The sequence below is a fragment of the Canis aureus genome, chromosome 5 (assembly GCF_053574225.1).
Source record: "Canis aureus isolate CA01 chromosome 5, VMU_Caureus_v.1.0, whole genome shotgun sequence".
Classification (NCBI taxonomy): Eukaryota; Metazoa; Chordata; class Mammalia; order Carnivora; family Canidae; genus Canis; species Canis aureus.
Genome location: NC_135615.1, coordinates 11,689,666 through 11,707,556, shown reverse-complemented (window position 1 = coordinate 11,707,556; position 17,891 = coordinate 11,689,666). Strand labels below are relative to the sequence as shown.

Here is a 17,891-nt window from a genome sequence, read left to right as displayed (position 1 = left end):
TTGTCATCTGGTCACATTTTTTAAAAATAAAATGAATTGACCAGCCTCTTAATTCCATGAAGGAGAGAACTGTATCTTTTCTCTCTTTATCTCTGCTAAATTGCACAGGGCTTGACACCTACTAGTGTCCAAGGATGTCTGTAGATTATATGAGTATGTGTTTCACTACAATAACAGCTGTATCGTATCTCCTTATATCCCTAACATTCTGTTTGGGACTCTATAACAGAAAAATCAGCTTAAAAAGGAATAAACTAATAATAGAGTTGGTAGCAAAGTCTTAACACTAAGAACACCTAACACTATACATTATAAACTTTCAAGCACAGGAATCCATTCTGCTATTTTGTAAGATGAAAGTATCCATCAACTGATGAATGGATAAAGAACACACACACACACACACAGGAATATTAGCAGTAAAAAAGAATGAGATCTTGCCATTTGCATCCACATAGATGGAACTAGAGAGTATAACATTAAGTGAAATAAGTCAGTCAGAGAAAGACAAATACCATAAGATTTCCCTCAAGAGTGTATGTAATTCAAGAAACAAAAAAACAAAGTGGGTAAAGAAAGACAAACCAAAAAACAGACTCTTAACTATAGAGAATAAACTGATGGTCACCCGGGGGGAGGAGGATGGGTGAAATAAATGGAGGGGATAAAGAGCACACTTATTGTGATGATCACTGAGTAATGTACAGGATTATTGAATTACTTTATTGTACACCTGAAACTAATACAACATTGTATGTTAACTACACTAGAAATAAAACAGAATAAAATAGAATAAAACAAATAAAATAAAATAAAATAAATAATAAAATAAAATAATAAAATAAGGGAGGAACAAGCAATCCTAAAGACATATAACAAGGTTTAAGAAAGTGTGCTATGTAAGTGACTAAAATATCAGGCCTAGAAGGCCCTTTATTACTTTTTCTGTGGCAGAAACTTATGGCCTAAAGTTTCTACCACCAAAATTTGCAAAAAAAAATAAATAAATTCTTGCTTGTACTGATTTGAGTCCCAAATCTTTATCAAATCCTTAAGAATCACAGAGCTTTTTAGCTGCTTTGCAAGGATTTGAGAAGTATGTGGCTGCTTCTAAGCTGGAAAGCAAACTAGTTAAGCCAAGGAGATTTTCTGGAAAAAATGTTCTATGATGTTCTTCATCTAAAGCACTAAATAGAAATTGCACATTCAGATGTTTCCTTCAAAAAGCACCTATTTAGTTTGGTAACTAAGCATCTAATTCCCTGTAGTTAACAATGTTTACTCAGTCTCCTCCATTTGTTCTTAAAGATATTACAAATGGGAAAATTATCAGAGTCAGTACATTTCTTACACAAAAATAAGTTAGATTTCAAAATAGTAAATGGCCAATTTTCATGTGATAAAGCCCGTATGAAATTACAAGATCACAAAATAAAATCGCGTGCCTTTGGAGAAATGTGTTGATAAATATTTTGGAAAGAGCAAAAATCTACTGAAAAATGATCTTGTCAAAGAAATTTGTAATAAAATCAAAAAACTGGGAATCAGAATATATGCCCATTCTTATTACCAATTATAAGACTTACAAGGGCCCTCAAATGCCTTTATTTATAAAAGAAATGACTGAATACAGCCAGTTGCACTAAATTCTGGATTCTAATTGGGATGAAAGAGACATATGACATACCATCCCCCAAAGGGTCAATTTTATTTCAATGATCAAATGCTTAATGGAGAATAAGAAAGTATAAGCACAACCAAAGAACCCCTACAAATATTGACCTTGTTTCGGAAGGACTTGTACTGTGGAAAACAAAGTCACAAATTCTCAGACATTCTAATTTTGTTGCATCAGAAAGGACAGGTTTTCTGCCATTGTTACTAGGCAGCTTTTAAGCAAAAGAGCACTAAAGTTAATTCATTCAATAAAAGAGATGTAAGATTAAACACACAGCTGTCTCTTTGCTATGAGGCATATGCGTGGCATATTGTCTCTGCCTTCTAAAAGCTTACGATCTAAATAGGAAAAAATAAGATCAATAATACAAGAATTAAATATTACCCAAAAACTGTCCAAGAGACATCACAAAGCAATGTATTGTTGTTTACAAAGTGCATTTATGACAATCTTTTCCTTTCTTTTGGAAAGGTATATATAAAATCTAATTATTTATATTGTTAACTCAATGCCAAGCACTACATTATTGTGCTTGCACTACAATAAATATTAACTTATTACAATAAGAGATTCAGAACGTAGCCAGATTCGGTAACACAAATAATTCAATAAAAGGAAAGAAATCCTTTGTCTCTGAGTCATGAAAACCCTACAAGGGATTCATATTTCTTTTGGCAAGATGAATTTTCAGAAGGCTTAATAGGGAAGTACAAAATTGATTTTGAATAAAAGCAACACATATTTTAATGAAGTGATTAAGTGCTAATCACTGAGAAAATAAATGATTCAGCATTCCTTCAGATTTGGTAAGAACTCAGCCGTATGTGGCCAACAAGGAAAATTAGTCATAACACATATAATCACATGGGTTTGATCCTTTCATCCTCAGCCCTTATCTACTTTTCTCCCAGATATTCTTAGTTTAGTGATGCCTTTTCCTCCCCACCAGCATTCCCCTTGGCTTCAAAATTTACTATCCCAGGATTCCTTCAAAACTGCTCTCAAAAATCATTAATGACCTCCATGTTGCTGCCTCCCATGATCAATTCCCAGGCATCATACTTGACCTCTAGAGGGGCAAACTCTCTCAGGGTTAATCACTCCCTCATCTTTAATACACTGGCTTTGGTGGACAACACAACCACTTGGTTCTTCCCCTGCCTAGGTGGTCTCTTTTCCCTACTTCTGAATATTGGATTACCCAAGGGCCCAGTCTTTGCCTTCCTTTCTATCTCCATTCACTCCATACATGACCTCATCCATTGCCCATAGTTCTTTTTTTTTTTTTAATGATAGTCACAGAGAGAGAGAGAGAGAGAGAGAGAGAGAGGAAGGCAGAGACATAGGCAGAGGGAGAAGCAGGCTCCATGCACCAGGAGGCCGACGTGGGATTCGATCCCCCGTCTCCAAGATCGCTCCCTGGGCCAAAGGCAGGCGCCAAACCGCTGCGCCACCCAGGGATCCCCCCATTGCCCATAGTTCTAAACACCACCCTTATACCTCCATCTGAGGGTGTATATCTCCAGTTCAAAATGCTCCCCTGAACTCTAGACTTGAATATTCAACTGCCAACCCGATTCCTTCACTTGGATATATCTGAAGCATCTCAGACCTAAAACATCCAAAACAGAACTCCTGGTATTCCCCCACCTCCCACTCAAACCAGAGTCTATCATTTCAGTTAACGGCAACTCCAACCTTCTAGCTTTTCAAGCCAAAAACTGTTTCCTAATCTATCAGGAAATCAAGGAAGCTCTACTTCTACATCTATCCTGCCACTTTCACAGCTGTCTCTATCAAACCACCATCAGCTGTCATCTGAATTGTTGCAATCACCCCAAAATAGGTTTCTTTGCTTTATCTTTGCTACCTTGTAATATATTCTCAGAGGAGTGATCAGAGTGCGACATATATAAGTCAGATCATGTCACTCCTCTACTCAAATGACCATGACCCTGAAATGGCTCCACGTTTCATTCAGAATAAAGGCCAAATCCCAATGGCCTTCAAGAGTCTACACATCAGGTCTCCTGGTTTACTTGTCTTGCTTCATCACTGACCATTCATTCTCCTCTCACCTCACTGGACTGCAGGCACACTGGCCTCCTGGCCCCTGCTCAGATCTCACCATCTCACGGACACCTATCCTGACCACCTTGTTTAATAAAGGAACCTGTTGCCACCCAACCCCATTAACCTTTCCTGTTGTTTTTTTTTTTCCACAATACTTGTTATCTTCAAACATACTTTAAAATGCATTCCTTTATGTTCATTTTTATTGTCTTTTTTTTTTCCTCCAGGGATCTTTGTTTTTTTTTTGCTTGGTGATATACCTAAGCACCTAATACAGTGCTTAGCACAGTCTGCATTTCATTGATACTTGAGAAAAGATTGAGTAATTCAGTTATTTCCCAGTGGCTCAGAGAAAGTACTGGAATCAAGTTCAATTCCTCACTTTCCCTAAGATCCACCCAATCCATCAGAAAGATCTTGTCATTCCTGGCTTTGAAATCTATCTAGCATATAACCACTTCTCACTCCACCCCTATTGCTCTGGTCTGGGGCCCCATCATTTACAGTCAGTACTAGCACAATAACCCTCCACTTGGCTTCCCCACTTGCACCCTTGTTTTTTCTTACAGTCTATCTTCACAGAACAGCCAGAGAGACTTACAAAATCCTTAACCATTTAATGTTGCTCTTCTCAAAATCTTTAAATGATTCCCATCATGCTAAGAACAAAATCCAAATCCTAACCTTAGTAAGGCTCTTCTTGATTTGAACCCTATCTATGCTCAAAATTGATTGCTTTCCACTTGCTCACTCCACTCCAACAAAAATTGGCTTTCTATACGTTCCCCTGAAAGGCAAATTTAGTCCCGCATTAAAACCTTTGTACTTCTTCCTTCTTCCAGATTTCAAATTTTCTCATGGCTCATTTTCTCCCTTCATTTGTCTCCTCCCTTGAATGATGTGAAAGCCTCAAAATCTCCCCTCACCACCCTACAGAAAACAGTCTCTTCTCTCACTTTCAATATTTCTTTCAATTCTGCTTTGTTTTTCTTCATAATGTACATTACATATAATAACACTATTCTGTGAATATATACCATATATTTGTTTATTGACTCGTTCCTCCAAAATATAATCCCCACAAATCAAGGATTTTGTTCTGTCCACTGCTCTGTCTCTGGTGCCTAGGACGGTTCCTGCACACAGTACATACTCAACAAATATTTGCTAAATGAATGAGTGAATTATCAGGAGATTTAACTTTTGAACTGAATGAAGTAACAGAAACATATTCTAATCCATTTGTTTTTAATGTTAATAAGTATCGAACATTCAACAGATTGAGCTTTGGTCACCAGTATAAAATATGAAGTGACTTGAAGCAATCCATATCATTACTTGGTTTCAAAAGTGTAGACAGACTCAATTTAAGTTCTAGGCATAAATATGGCCAAGTCTTTTTATGAAAATCTGTGACTTCTTTCTAAATGGAATAACCTTGTTCTGAAAAATTGAAAAGGGTTTTATTTCCATCTATTCAGCTCTTACCTCATGTAGAAATTCAACTATGTAAGTTAGTTGCTGAAGCAAGAATGAATAATCCCAGAACAAGGCTTTGCTTGAGATTAGAGTCACAAATCATAATCACTTGGATACTGTCCCACCATCCAGATGCTCAACCAAAAAGAATTCTCTTTGAGGTTTCTCCCACTACAAATTTTTACATTACAGGCAATGCTTTGCTGAGTATTTATGGCTAACGTAGACAGACACACCCCTAAACACTTAGTAAGATTTTTATCTACAAAACTCCAATATGTTATTTCCTGTAAATTTGTCATCCTTCTACCTAAGTTGTAACCAGAAAAAATAGCGATAAGGAGGAAAAAAATATGATAAAAAATATATACTGACATATCAGATGATTGCTACTGTTGGTTTTATCTTGTTCTGGACTTAGGTTTTGTCTGTGTTGTAATAAATGTTGATTTCTGATAAAGTTTCATCAAATGTTGACTTTCTTCCCTCAGGTTTTGTCTAAGTGCAAACCATGTGGAAATAATTACAATGTGCCATTATACATACATGAATTGTTTTATTAGTAGAGCATAGAAACATCTTTGAGAATTGGCTAAAATCTCAATAATGGTGTATGCAGTAATCCCTGAGCTATTTGCTAAATATTTGAGCAAACAGAGCATTGTTTATTTAGTTCTTGTTAGCTCCCCATGTGCATTCTTGGAATGAGGTTGTAGGTTTTCTGTTTGATTTTAAGGGAGGCCACAACCAGAAAATCAGAAGGCTGAACTAGAGAAGCTACACAATCATTCTTTAGAAAATTTTTTTTCTGATTCCTCACCTGTATACAATGACTTCCCTGGCTCCACGGTATCTCCTGATGATTGCTGCTTTGCCTGGTCTCACCCTTTACATGCAGGCACTAAACAATTCTAACATTTTGTAACCACTGGAGATTATGGCCTTTGGTGGCCTGGGGATTCGAAAGACTTTTAAGTCATGAGTTCCAGAGTAAAATGATGCTCCCACAGCTGGGTCTAAGAGGTCCCAGGCTTGTTTCTGATTGTTCCCTCCTACATTTCCAACTGTAAACAATGACCTCCCAGTCCAAACTGTCAGAGGGAAACATTTTCTCTTCCAGTCCCTGTTTTTCTCCTTCTCAACCAAAGACAATCAGCACTTTCAGTAGCATGAAAATTAAGAGTGGATGAATGTAAACAATTTTCTATTCCATCTTCCTTCCCAAAGCAGGATCACACCCTGATCTCAGGAGAATGGTAGCTTAGTACCAGAAGAGCTTGATAGCACCTGAAGATAGTCTCCTTCTGACCTATTCAACCTAATTGACTGTTTTTTGCAGTCTGGGCCTCTCTCAAGTCATGTTCAGTGGCAGAAAATGTCACAAAACTTTTAATGGGAAAAAAATCCTTGAACCACATATTTAGCAGCTGTACTCCGTTATATTGTCTTAACTTGTTCTCATCATTTAAAATTAAGATTATTCAGCATGAAAATTCTGTTTGTAAGACAGACTCATTTTCAGCGTTTGGGGCCAGGATACTTGATTGGGTTGTGCCAACTCATATCTTTTGTAGTTCAGTATCCTTGAGCAGTTTTTAATGGAACTGGGTAAATAATCAAGATGTTTGGAGCAGAGGCATCAGAAAGGTTATAAGATGGTTTATGGATCAGAGCCTTTGCTCCTGAGCTTTCCAATTTACTTCTCAAAAAAACAGAGAAAGAGAGAATAAAAATTTATATCAATATTTCCATTGCTAGTGGGTTATTTTCAGCCATTTTTGATAACTTAATATTTTGCAATTATAGATACAAAGATACATGAATAAATGAAAAAATATTTTAACTTAGATACCAAATTACTTTTTAAATTTTAGAACTGTCCTTTTATTTGAGGGGGAATTATGGGGAAAAATACTTAATTAAGTTATTTGATTACAACCTAGGGATATTTCAGATAATAATATATAATAAATGCCTCCTGAGTTTTAGAAATCACAATACATTTGATTCCAATTCATTTAAATTTCAGTTTTCCTTCTTTCTCTGGATTTAATATTCAGAACACTATTAATTTAACAAAGATCTATTTTTTCCTTCCCATGTCAGATCTATGTAAAAAATTAGTTACTTAAGTTAAAAAACTCTAAGAGGATAAAAATTGAGAACAGAGCTTTGTAACTTTCGTGTTAACTGAAAACATCATACTATTTAAAGCCTAATAAAGTTTGTAGTGGATTTTCTTCTATTTCAGAAAGAGTTGGTACTTTTGCCTGGCTTCCTTGTCAGCCCATTGGGTTTCAAATATAATAATTTTATTACATATACCACAGTATTGGCTCTACTGGATCAGTTTTTCTGGGGGAAAAAAGATATGCCTTTTTAGATATTCAGATTCAAATCTTCTTTAGCTTATGGAAAATTTTCTTATATTACAGTTTGAATTTTTTAACTCAAAAGCCCTCCTTTTTACCCTGCTCTGCTATACAATATGTTAAATTTATATTATAACTCATTGGCAGACTATAATATTTAGGAATGCCTATTTTATATGAGGCTCTGAGCTATTTTACATATGTTATTGTATGAACATATATGTTACATATTTACAACCCCATGAGATAGGCACAAATATTTTTATAGCTGATGACCAAGGTTTCAGAGCTAATAAGTGGCAGAGCTGGGATTTGAACAATATTTTTTCCCTTTACAAACCACGTATTTTCCAGTGTATCATCATCACAAACAAAAAGTGGATGGATATACACAAATTATATAATAACATAGAAAGGAATATATAATTTTTATACCAAGCATTTTAGATAATAAATTATCTGAATATAAATATAAAAAATTTAAAAGCAATATAAAAATTTATTTTATTTTTTAAAGATTTTATTTATTTATTTGACAGAGATAGTGGGAGAGAGAGCCAGAGAGCACAAGACAAGCAGGGCAAACAACAGAGGGAGAGGGAGAAGCAGACTTTGCACTGATCAAGGAACCTGATGTGGGGCTCCATCCCAGAACCCTGGGATCATGACCTGAGCCAAAGGCTTAACTGACTGAACCACCCAGGCATCCCATGTAAAAAAATTTTAAATGGACAATCTGAGCAGATTTTTTTTAATGCTGCCATTTGGTTATCCCTTCATTATAGACACAGCAATGACAGCATCTGTTTAAGGTAGAAATTCCATTTCTGAGAGAAAAAATGGTGTAAAAACAGTGATTTTTTTTTTTAACTACAGCACTGGATGTTTCTGTTAAGTACAATGATGATACACTTTTATTTTAATGTACAAAGCTTTCCAGGGGACCTATCTGTTGACCTTTTGTAATAACTTATTTTAAAAGAGAAAGATGCAACAAGCTGAAGCTCCAGGTATATATGAGTCAGAAAAAATATTTTTTACATTTATCTAGTTGTCTCCTTATTCCATAGATGATAAAAATTGAAGGCAAGTATCCAAGATTATGGAATAGCCAGTTCAATTTCAACCTGGGGCTTCTTTGAGTACTTGAAACAGTCTCTAGTAAGAGAAAAGAAAGACATTAATAGGAGTTTGGTATAATTTGGGACTATTCTTATCTTACAAGATGATTTCCTTTCTTAAATTAATTTTGACCTTCAAGAATGGGATTGAATAGAGGAATTTTGACTCTGTGCAGTCCCTGAAAAACTTTTTGTGGTTATTGTTTTAATGACAGATTTTTAGTGCTTGGAAGACTCTTCCTTTGACCTTTTATATAGAAGCAAGCTATAGATGTATGGCTACGCCACCCCAGGTAGGTCACTAATGGGTGTCCCTGTGATTTGTTCAAACCATTAAAGTATCTCTTTATTAATGGGGGGGGGGGGGGCAACTGCAATATAACACACACCCAGACAGAATAAACTGTATTCTGGCAGCATTCACTGAGGCATTAGAGAATCTGAATGCTCACTGTACAATGAGATTATAGTGAATGAATCTAATATTAATAAACTTCAATTTTATATAATGACTTCTGTTATTGACTGCCCAGGTCTTCTCAAGGGAAGAGCTTCTCTTTGATCTGATATATATGTCACTTCTGGTTTTGAAGCACTACTTTGCTAATTCTTCTTTTTTTATTAGTATATAGTCTTCTCGGTCCAGTCTAGTATGAAATTAAGTTGCTGCTTCTATGTTTGGGGTGTATAACATAAACCATAGACATTTTTTATTTTCTTTGTGTGTGATTCAGTTTAAGTACTTGTAGTTTAAAATGATCGTTCTGGAGGTGCCTGGGTGGCTCAGTCAGTTGAATGTCCAACTCTGGATTTCGGCTCTGGTCATGATCTTGGGGTTATGAGATGGAGCCTCACATTCTGTGCTCATCATGGAATCTACTTGTCCATCTTCTTCTGCTCCTCCCCCTGCTTGCTTGCTGTCTCTCTCTCTCTCTCTCTCTCAAATAAATAAAATCTTTTTAAAAAGATCATTCTGGCCACCAAGTGGATAATAGATATAAGGGTAGCAGTTTTAGAAGAAGGAGATGAGCATGTAATCTGCATGTTACGGAGGTGGTTTGGTCTAGGACGATGGTAAAGAAATAACAATTTGCCGATTTCCTTTCTTTTTTGATGAGTTAACTGTAGAACTCACTGATGCATGGATGAAGTAGAAAAAATAATCAAGGATATTATCTAAACCTCGGGCTTGAGCAATTGCTAGATAATGAAGCATTTTTCTATGATAGATAGGACTATAATAAAAATAGGTTTGGTAAAAAGGAAAAATCAAGGATTTCATTTTGGGCATATTAAACTTAAGAATCCTATTATACCTCTTCAGGAAGATATAAGATAGGTAGTGACAACAGGAAAGAAGTCCCAACTGGGAGTAAATTTGGGGGTTTTCAGCATCTATGTGATATTTAAAGCCAAGGGGAATGGATATAATAAAGATAAAGAATAGAAGAGAGCCCAGAAGCCAGTCCTGATGAACTTCAACATTTGGGGGTTGGGTGGAAGAGTGGGGACAAGAGAAACCCTGAGAGTGTCATCTCATGGAAGACCAGAGTAATGTTCTAGAAACAAGGAAATGCTCAGCTATGTTACATTCTGCTGTGAGTTCAAGTACAATATGGAGAAATGAGTGAACCAGTTGGGTAACATAAAATTAATTAGTGACATTGATAAGAGCAATTTTGGTGGAGTGATCATGGCAGAATTAGTATTATAAAGGGAGAAGTTGTGAAGGAGAGGTGGTGACAAAATGAGTTGTCAACACTCTTGAAAAGTTTCATCGTGACCAGGAACAGAGAAATATGACTTGTGAAACAAGGAGAGGCCTTTCAGTTTGGGCCTACATTTTATGTGCTACCCAGTGCAGAGGTCCTTGACCTTTATGGTGCTCATGTACTCTTCAAATTCCTTCCTTGGCCACAACAAACTGGGGAATTTACCATTTATTCATTTCATTTGTGCCATATACTTTAGGCAACAAATCCCCCAATAAATTGGCTGTTCCTGATTTTTCTAAAGCCAATGGATCATTTTCTTTTTCCTTTAGTGAAGAATGTCAGTTTATTTTTCTACTGTATTAGATAATAATGCTAATACTGATAAAATCCTATTGCCACACTGTTCTAAGAATTTTACCTAGATTTATTCATTGAATTCTCACAGCAACACTAGGAGTGCAGGAACAATTATTATTCTCATTTTATAGATAGACAAACTGGGGCTTAAATAAAGTTGAGTAACCTGCCCAAGATCAAAAAGTTTTAAAGTAGTAAAGCCACTTACTCCAGAATCCACAAGTGAAGCCAATAGTTTTTATACTTAAAAAATAGATTATTTTTAATGCTGAATTAGGTAGCATCCAAAATTCACAAAAGAAGAGGCAGAGGCCTGGAGATTTCTCCTCCTACTTGTTTCCTCTCTCCCCTCCTTCCTCTTCTGAGGCAGCCACTGACGAGATTCCATGGAAACGCAGAGATAATTGAGCTCACATCTGGATTTCACTCATGTAGGCTCTGTTCATGTAATCATATGTAATATTTTGATTTGTATTTATATAAATCAATTTAGCATGAATTCTTTCTAATCCAAATGTCTTCTTTCTGTATTTGTATTTTCTTGGCTGTCTTCATTCAAAGTTAGAATGCTTCTCTAAAGGTCTGCTTTCTGGTCTTTTCTCCATTCTTAGCACAACTGCAATGAGAGAATCTGAAAGCAGATTTCTCAGAATTAGTCATTTGCTTTTCTAATAAGTAGTACTCAGAGAAGGCTGTAGGCTTCTCTTTCAAGCAAAGTAGATGCAGGTCTGTCCTCATTTTGTAATTATCATAACGCATTAACACAATATATAATCACAACACCTATTTCAGAATTGGAAAATTCTTCATAAGGATTTCATAAAATGTATTTTACTGTTGTTGGTTGGGAAGGGGGTGTTGAAAACTTTTAGTGGGAAATTGTTTTTCAGTAAAAGGAGTAAGTATCAATATTACTGTAAGAATAGAAAAGTATATTAAGGCAAGCATGTAGAATTCAAAAGAAGTGAACAGTTTGCTTAAAAGTAGAAGATATGTTAAAATATCTATATCTCTCATTTCCTATGCTTGGAGATACCCACTAAATGGATAGAATTACTTATCTCTTACTGTTTCTCAGACAGGCTGTTCAGAGGTTGTATAGTGAACTTACATATTAGCAATTTACACATTGGAAATTTACCTTATGGTCACAAACTGATTGAAGTGGGGAAGAGAATCAATCAGTCAGATAATGGCAGAAGTTGCACTGCTTAAATGTCTTGACTGATTCAACAAAGGTTGAATTTTCACCAAAAGAATTCTGATCCTAATTACAAGCCTCTCAGTTTCATCTGAATATTACATACAGAACTCTGATAAGAGTGAATTCCACCTCATTAGTACAAAATGAAATAGAAGGGACATATTGATTTGACTTAAAAGCACACCAATATCTGTAGGAATTCCTTTAACCATTTGCCAGATCAATAAGATTTAATGCAACTAGCAAGTTACCTGTCCCTCAGTCTCCCAGGGGATGAGCATCTTTTTTCTGTCATCAGGCTGGGCTTGCTCAAATGAGTGAAACCAGCCTGGTTTATGATAAACTGTACCCCTCCTGCTCATCTGTAGTGAAGTTGATTTCACCTTTCCATTATTTGTCTGCCTTTATTCTGAGCACCAATAACCATGCTGCTTGATGTGAAACTCCCTGTCTCCATTTCTCCTAGATCTTAATCTATGAGAGGAGGAAAAAATTTTTCATGTGATCTAATGCAATTTGGAGAGAATGAGCATGTTTCCCTGAGTTTTCAGAGAAGACATTATCTTATACTGGGGTAAGAAACTCCAATTGATGATGATCCAGCACACCAGCACACCCCCAAACTCTGTCAGGAAGTGGTGGTCAATATGTTTTTTAGCTTCTACTCAGGCTCCAAGTTCTGGATTTATCAGCACCTTAAGGAGAGGTGAGGTGGGATTCAGGAAAAGGCCTATCCAGGTGATCATAGGTCAAAGCAAATTTAAGAAGTCAAGTTTAAATCTATTTCTGCAATTCCTTCAAAATCGTTTAAAATACCTTGGACAATGGGGCACCTGGGTGGCTCAGTGGTTGAGTGTTTACCTTTGGCTCAGGTGGTGGTCCCGGGTCCTAGGATTGAGTCCCATATCGGGCTCCCCGTGGGGAGCCTGCTACTCCCTCTGCCTTTCTCTCTGTGTCTCTCATGAATAAATGAATAAAAATCTTTAAAAAAATACCTTGGACAACTATGAATTCATTTGTTAGTATTTGAGGAAAGGTGCTTGTTGCTTTTATTTTATATTTGTTCTACAAATTGGCGTAACATGCTGTCTAAAATAAAGCAGATTTTGAATTTTTATTCACATCTTAGGTACAGGTTTAGTCAAAATGTTGCCTTCCTGCATATGAGGAATAAGTCCATTTATTCAGGAAAAGGAAACAATTTTAAATATCTCAAACATCAAAACATGAGATCATGGCCAGGATAAGACCTGTATACAGAGAGTCTCGATTTCAATCATCTGTGAACGGCTCAATGCATTACAGACCGTGGGTATGGTGCAGGATATTTGTCCTTAGCATACTTTAACTGCTTCCACAATTATCCAGCAAGTTCTCCTGTCCTCCTACAAAGTATCTAACCACACAGTGACAGTACCTCCCTAAGCATACTCCAGGTGACTGGAATATACATTAAAAGCTATACTGAAGTGGTAAGAATTTAGGAGTGTATTCATTCTAAACCCAGAACTCTGACTTGAGAAAACTTCCTGAAAATGTCATGAGTAACAAAAATCTTCCCTGGTCACAAGAAGGAAACAGCCAGATCTGTACCCAAAGCTCTTAAACAAAGACGAATGCATTTTTCATGAGTTCTTCATTCATTCAACAAATATCTGTTAAGTTTTTGCCAGATGTCAGATACTACTTGGTACATACCAATTAGTTCTAAAAATCCCAAAGCTTAATTTACAAGTGAATTCCAGCAAAAAGATAAAAAATCTGGCCATCTCCAAAATAGGTGTTTATTGAGACCTCTGCTAAAGAAAATTCATACCCACATAAACACATACACACACAGATCTATACATACACACATACCCAGAAGTTGACTGAGGAGTGAGTGATAAAGAGGGTGTCATATGACCAGATGATAATGATTATGCTGTATATGACTTCAAGGATATAATTACTTGTGAAAATTTGTGTTTTTCTGGATTTTTTTTCTCCCTCTTGGACAGAGATAAGTCTGGAGAGGCATTTTAGACATACAGAGTGTTTTCCAGCCAACTTGTATCTCAACAAAAAGTTATGTCTCTATTGTCAAGGTGCTTTTAAGTATATTTATGAGTCTGTGAGCTGGCAATATTTCTTTCTCATCCACCTCATCTTCTGTGCATACTCAGAAGGACCCCTTCATGACTTCTGGCCAGCACACCAGATCTGTGGCTGCCCATCAGAGAATGCAAAGACAATAGAAAGAGGTATCCTTCTAAGATGAGGGTATATAAATTCTCCCTAAGGGAGATCCAAGTGCTAATTCTGTTGGTAGTGCTGCTGAGTAAGCTGTGGAAACCCATAGTGGTGGATATTGCAAACCCTGAAAGGGTAAGAAATGTTCTCCAAATATCACCATTGTGCATTTAGCTGAATGCCTTTTGCTAGATAGGAACTGAATTGGACTTAGATTCTGATTATGGAACTGATTGAAAAATCCTTAAAAATCATTTTCTCATAATATGTAGACTTTTCTTTCTTTCTTTTTGCAGGGATTTTATGTATTTATTTTAGAGAGAGAGTGACAGGGGAGAGGGGCAAAGAAAAAATCTCAAGCAGACTCCCCGCTGAGTGGGGAGCCTGATGCCAGGCTAAATCCACTACCAGAGATCATCACCTGAGCAGAAATCAAGACTCAGATGTTCAACTAACTGAGCTACCCAGGCACCCAGGACTTTTCAATAATGAAATGATTTTCATATGATTTTGATGTTCATGTATCATCATCTCATTTTACATTCCACTTAAGAAGTTCCTCTAAATCACCATTAGGCAGGTGGAGGATTCAGGAAAGATCTTAAAAAATAAGTCCCAATTGATATAAGAAAGCCTCCCCCCGGCCCCTTTAAGATTTTTCTGAATACACTTCTATCCTTCTGACTCCCTGCTGAACTATGGAATCCTCATGCCGCCTTCATGCTCTGGGTTAAGGGGCTTCTGAACAAATTCCTATAACTACACACACCAGCAGTTGCTTCTCGATACCGTTCTCCATTTGCATCATTCCAGGGTAGCTAGAGCAACTCCTCACTCCTTTTGTTCAAAGTAACCTCTGGCCAAAAGAAATCCTGATGTGAGAGCAGACCAAAGAGCCAGTGAGGTCTCAGGCACAAAGATAAGGAAAGCAGCCTTGCTTAGCTTCTTCCTCCTTCTGCCCAGGGAGGTCCTGCTTTCTTGAGAGAAAAATCACTCCAGCCAGGAAGTGCCAATGTAGACATTAGCGTCTGAAATTTCCTTTGGCTGATCACTACAAGTGAATTAGTAAAGTACACTGACCAAATGCATAAACACCGGTTTTGCAGGCAAAATTAAAAATATACTTGTACCTTTGCAGAGGTGTTCTTTTGGTTAAGAAAATTCTTCCTCACTTCCTCAAATCCTCTCCAATGTAAAGAGCCTGCCATACCAGGATAAATCTTAGAGTAATAACTCTGGCTGCAAATTCTTCCAGAAAATAGTAGATAAATGTGCCATCAGAACAAACTAAGAAAGGGATTCAAAGTCACCCTGAACATGATGAATAAGTCTTAGCTGCCCTGGCCTCTGCTTTAGCTCTTGCCTGCCTTGGGCCATTGGCAGGACTGGGCAGGGTTGTTATCATGTGAGCATCTGAATGAACTGAAGTGATAAGAAGTTGCATGCTCACATTTAAAAGCTCCTGACAAAAACTTAATTTCTTTAGATACTAGGAGATATAAAAATGTATAAGCAAATACTCCATGATTCATCTATTTAATCATCATAGTATATAATAGCCATAATGTGAGAGCGCCTGGGTGGCTCAGTCGGTTAAGTGTCTGCCTTCGGTTCAGGTCATGATCTCAGGGTCCTGGGATGGAGCCCCCACATCGGGCTCCTTGCTCAGTGAGGAGTCAGCTTCTCCCTCTCCCTCTACCCTTCCCCCACCCACTTGCACTTGCTCACTTGCTCTCTCTTTCTCAAATAAATAAATAAAATCTGTTTAAAATAGCCATAATACATTTACTATTCTAGCAACTGATGTCTATTAAAAATAAACCTCCAAATTTCATTCAGATTTGCTCAGTTCACAAAAAGAGTGATCTCTGGAATCAGAATCTTCTGTCCCACATGATAAATATTTGACCTGAGCCAGTGAACTAGCACACTAAACCTCAGTTTCCTGATTTGTGAGATAGAAATATAACGGTGTTCATATCAGATCATTGCTTTCTGTGTTATGTGAACTAACCTAGGGGAAAAAAATCCTCAGCACAATGTATATCTAACACAAAACAGATCCTTAAAAATATTAGCTCTAGGGGAGAAAAGCAAGAGTGGACAAATCAAACAGCCTGGGGGTGGGAAGATTGAGAAAGGGGTCCTACTTTATAAAGACGAACATCAAATATTTAAAATCTGGGTCAAAATCAACTAAAAGGGGACATGATACAATTCTTAAAAGCACACCCCAGAGAAGTGTAGACCAAAAATATGTTGAAGAATTGTGTCAAGATGACAAATTTATGCACTAGAAATATATAATAGGCTATTAGAGAAAAACTGGAACGCTTTGAGGCCCGTTCATATTTATTTCAAGAGAATGTTAGGGGAAAAAGAGAAAAATGACCCTCTTTTCAACCCTTTTCCAGCACTATTGTTGGAGACAAGAGCTCACATAATGCATGATAGCAACTCTTTTTCTGTCCACTGATGAGAATTAGCAGGAGACAGAGAGGATTTCAGTGGAGATACGTTCCTATGTCAAGACAGCTCTGAGCTCAGTCATTTTCTGGAAGTCAACAACTGTTTCTTGAGTGCTGTCCATGTGCAGGCATACTGAAAGGCACAAGGGACTAGAAAAATACCACCACAAAACAGTGAACAAAAGCAAATGTGCTCCACGTGTTTCCATATATTGGCTATATTGAATAATGATGCAATGAACACGGAAGTACACAGATGTCTTTGAGATCTTGATGTTCATTCTTCTGGATAGAAGAATGAGACTCCTGGATCATATGTTTGTTCTGTTTGTGGAGGGTGGGGTGAGGGAGTTGCTGTTCTACAGGAATAGAGTTACAGTTAAGCAAAATGAGTACATTCTAGACATCTGTAGAACACTGTGGCTATAGTTAATAATACTATATTGTATATTTTAAATTCTGTTAAGATGCTAGATCTCATGTTAAGTAAGAAAAAGATAAAAATAATAAAAAATAAAGCCAAATAAAATTGATTGTGGTGAAAATCTTTTTAAAAAATAAATGTGGCTTGCACTTTCCTGGTACTCGTGCTCCAGAGGGGAAAGGCTAGACGACAATCAAATAGCAATCCAGATGGTTGTTTATCACAAACTGGGGCAAAGTGCTATGAAGGAAAGAAAAGATAGGTGGCCCTAAGTGATCATAGGAAAATAGAAATTCTTGAGGGTGGGTTGTAGTGTCTGGAGAAGAAAGATTTATACTGAAATCTGAAGACTCAATAGTAATTAACTATTTCTAGTTAAATAGCAATTAATTAGGTATGTAGGTGGAGTAGGAGAGAAGCAAGGGTGTTTCTAGCTTTAGAGAACAGCATGTACAAAAGCCCTGTGGTAGAAGAGAGCACAGTTTAGCTGAAAGGCCCTTATGACTAGGGATCTGGAAAGGAGGGGGTGGGCAGAAAACCATTATCAGTGATATCTCTGCTTTCTGCCTTAAATTTATTTGAAGTGAACAGCACTCTTATCTGAGACCTCAACTATGACTCTTTGTCTAGCATCTGATAAAATTGTGGATGCCCCCCTTTTGGAGGTAAGCCAGTATTTGGACTCTTTTGATAATCATGAAACAGAAATATCAGCAAAATAAGAGGCAGAAAATTATCAAAGAGTTTCACTCTATTCTCCCTTTATTT

At 36.8% G+C, this 17,891-nt stretch overlaps 1 long non-coding RNA gene across 4 annotated transcripts in view; it reads left to right on the top strand.

Annotated features, from left to right (window-relative positions):
• The window catches only part of LOC144313699 (uncharacterized), a 34,982-nt gene extending 22,034 nt beyond the window's left edge, over nucleotides 1-12,948 (top strand). For all 4 annotated transcript variants that reach the window (XR_013379321.1, XR_013379320.1, XR_013379318.1 and 1 more), the window contains 2 exons: nucleotides 8,939-9,016; nucleotides 12,466-12,948. This is a non-coding gene — a long non-coding RNA (uncharacterized LOC144313699). The remainder of the gene's footprint in view (nucleotides 1-8,938; nucleotides 9,017-12,465) is intronic.
• The last annotated feature ends 4,943 nt before the right edge of the window (nucleotides 12,949-17,891 follow it).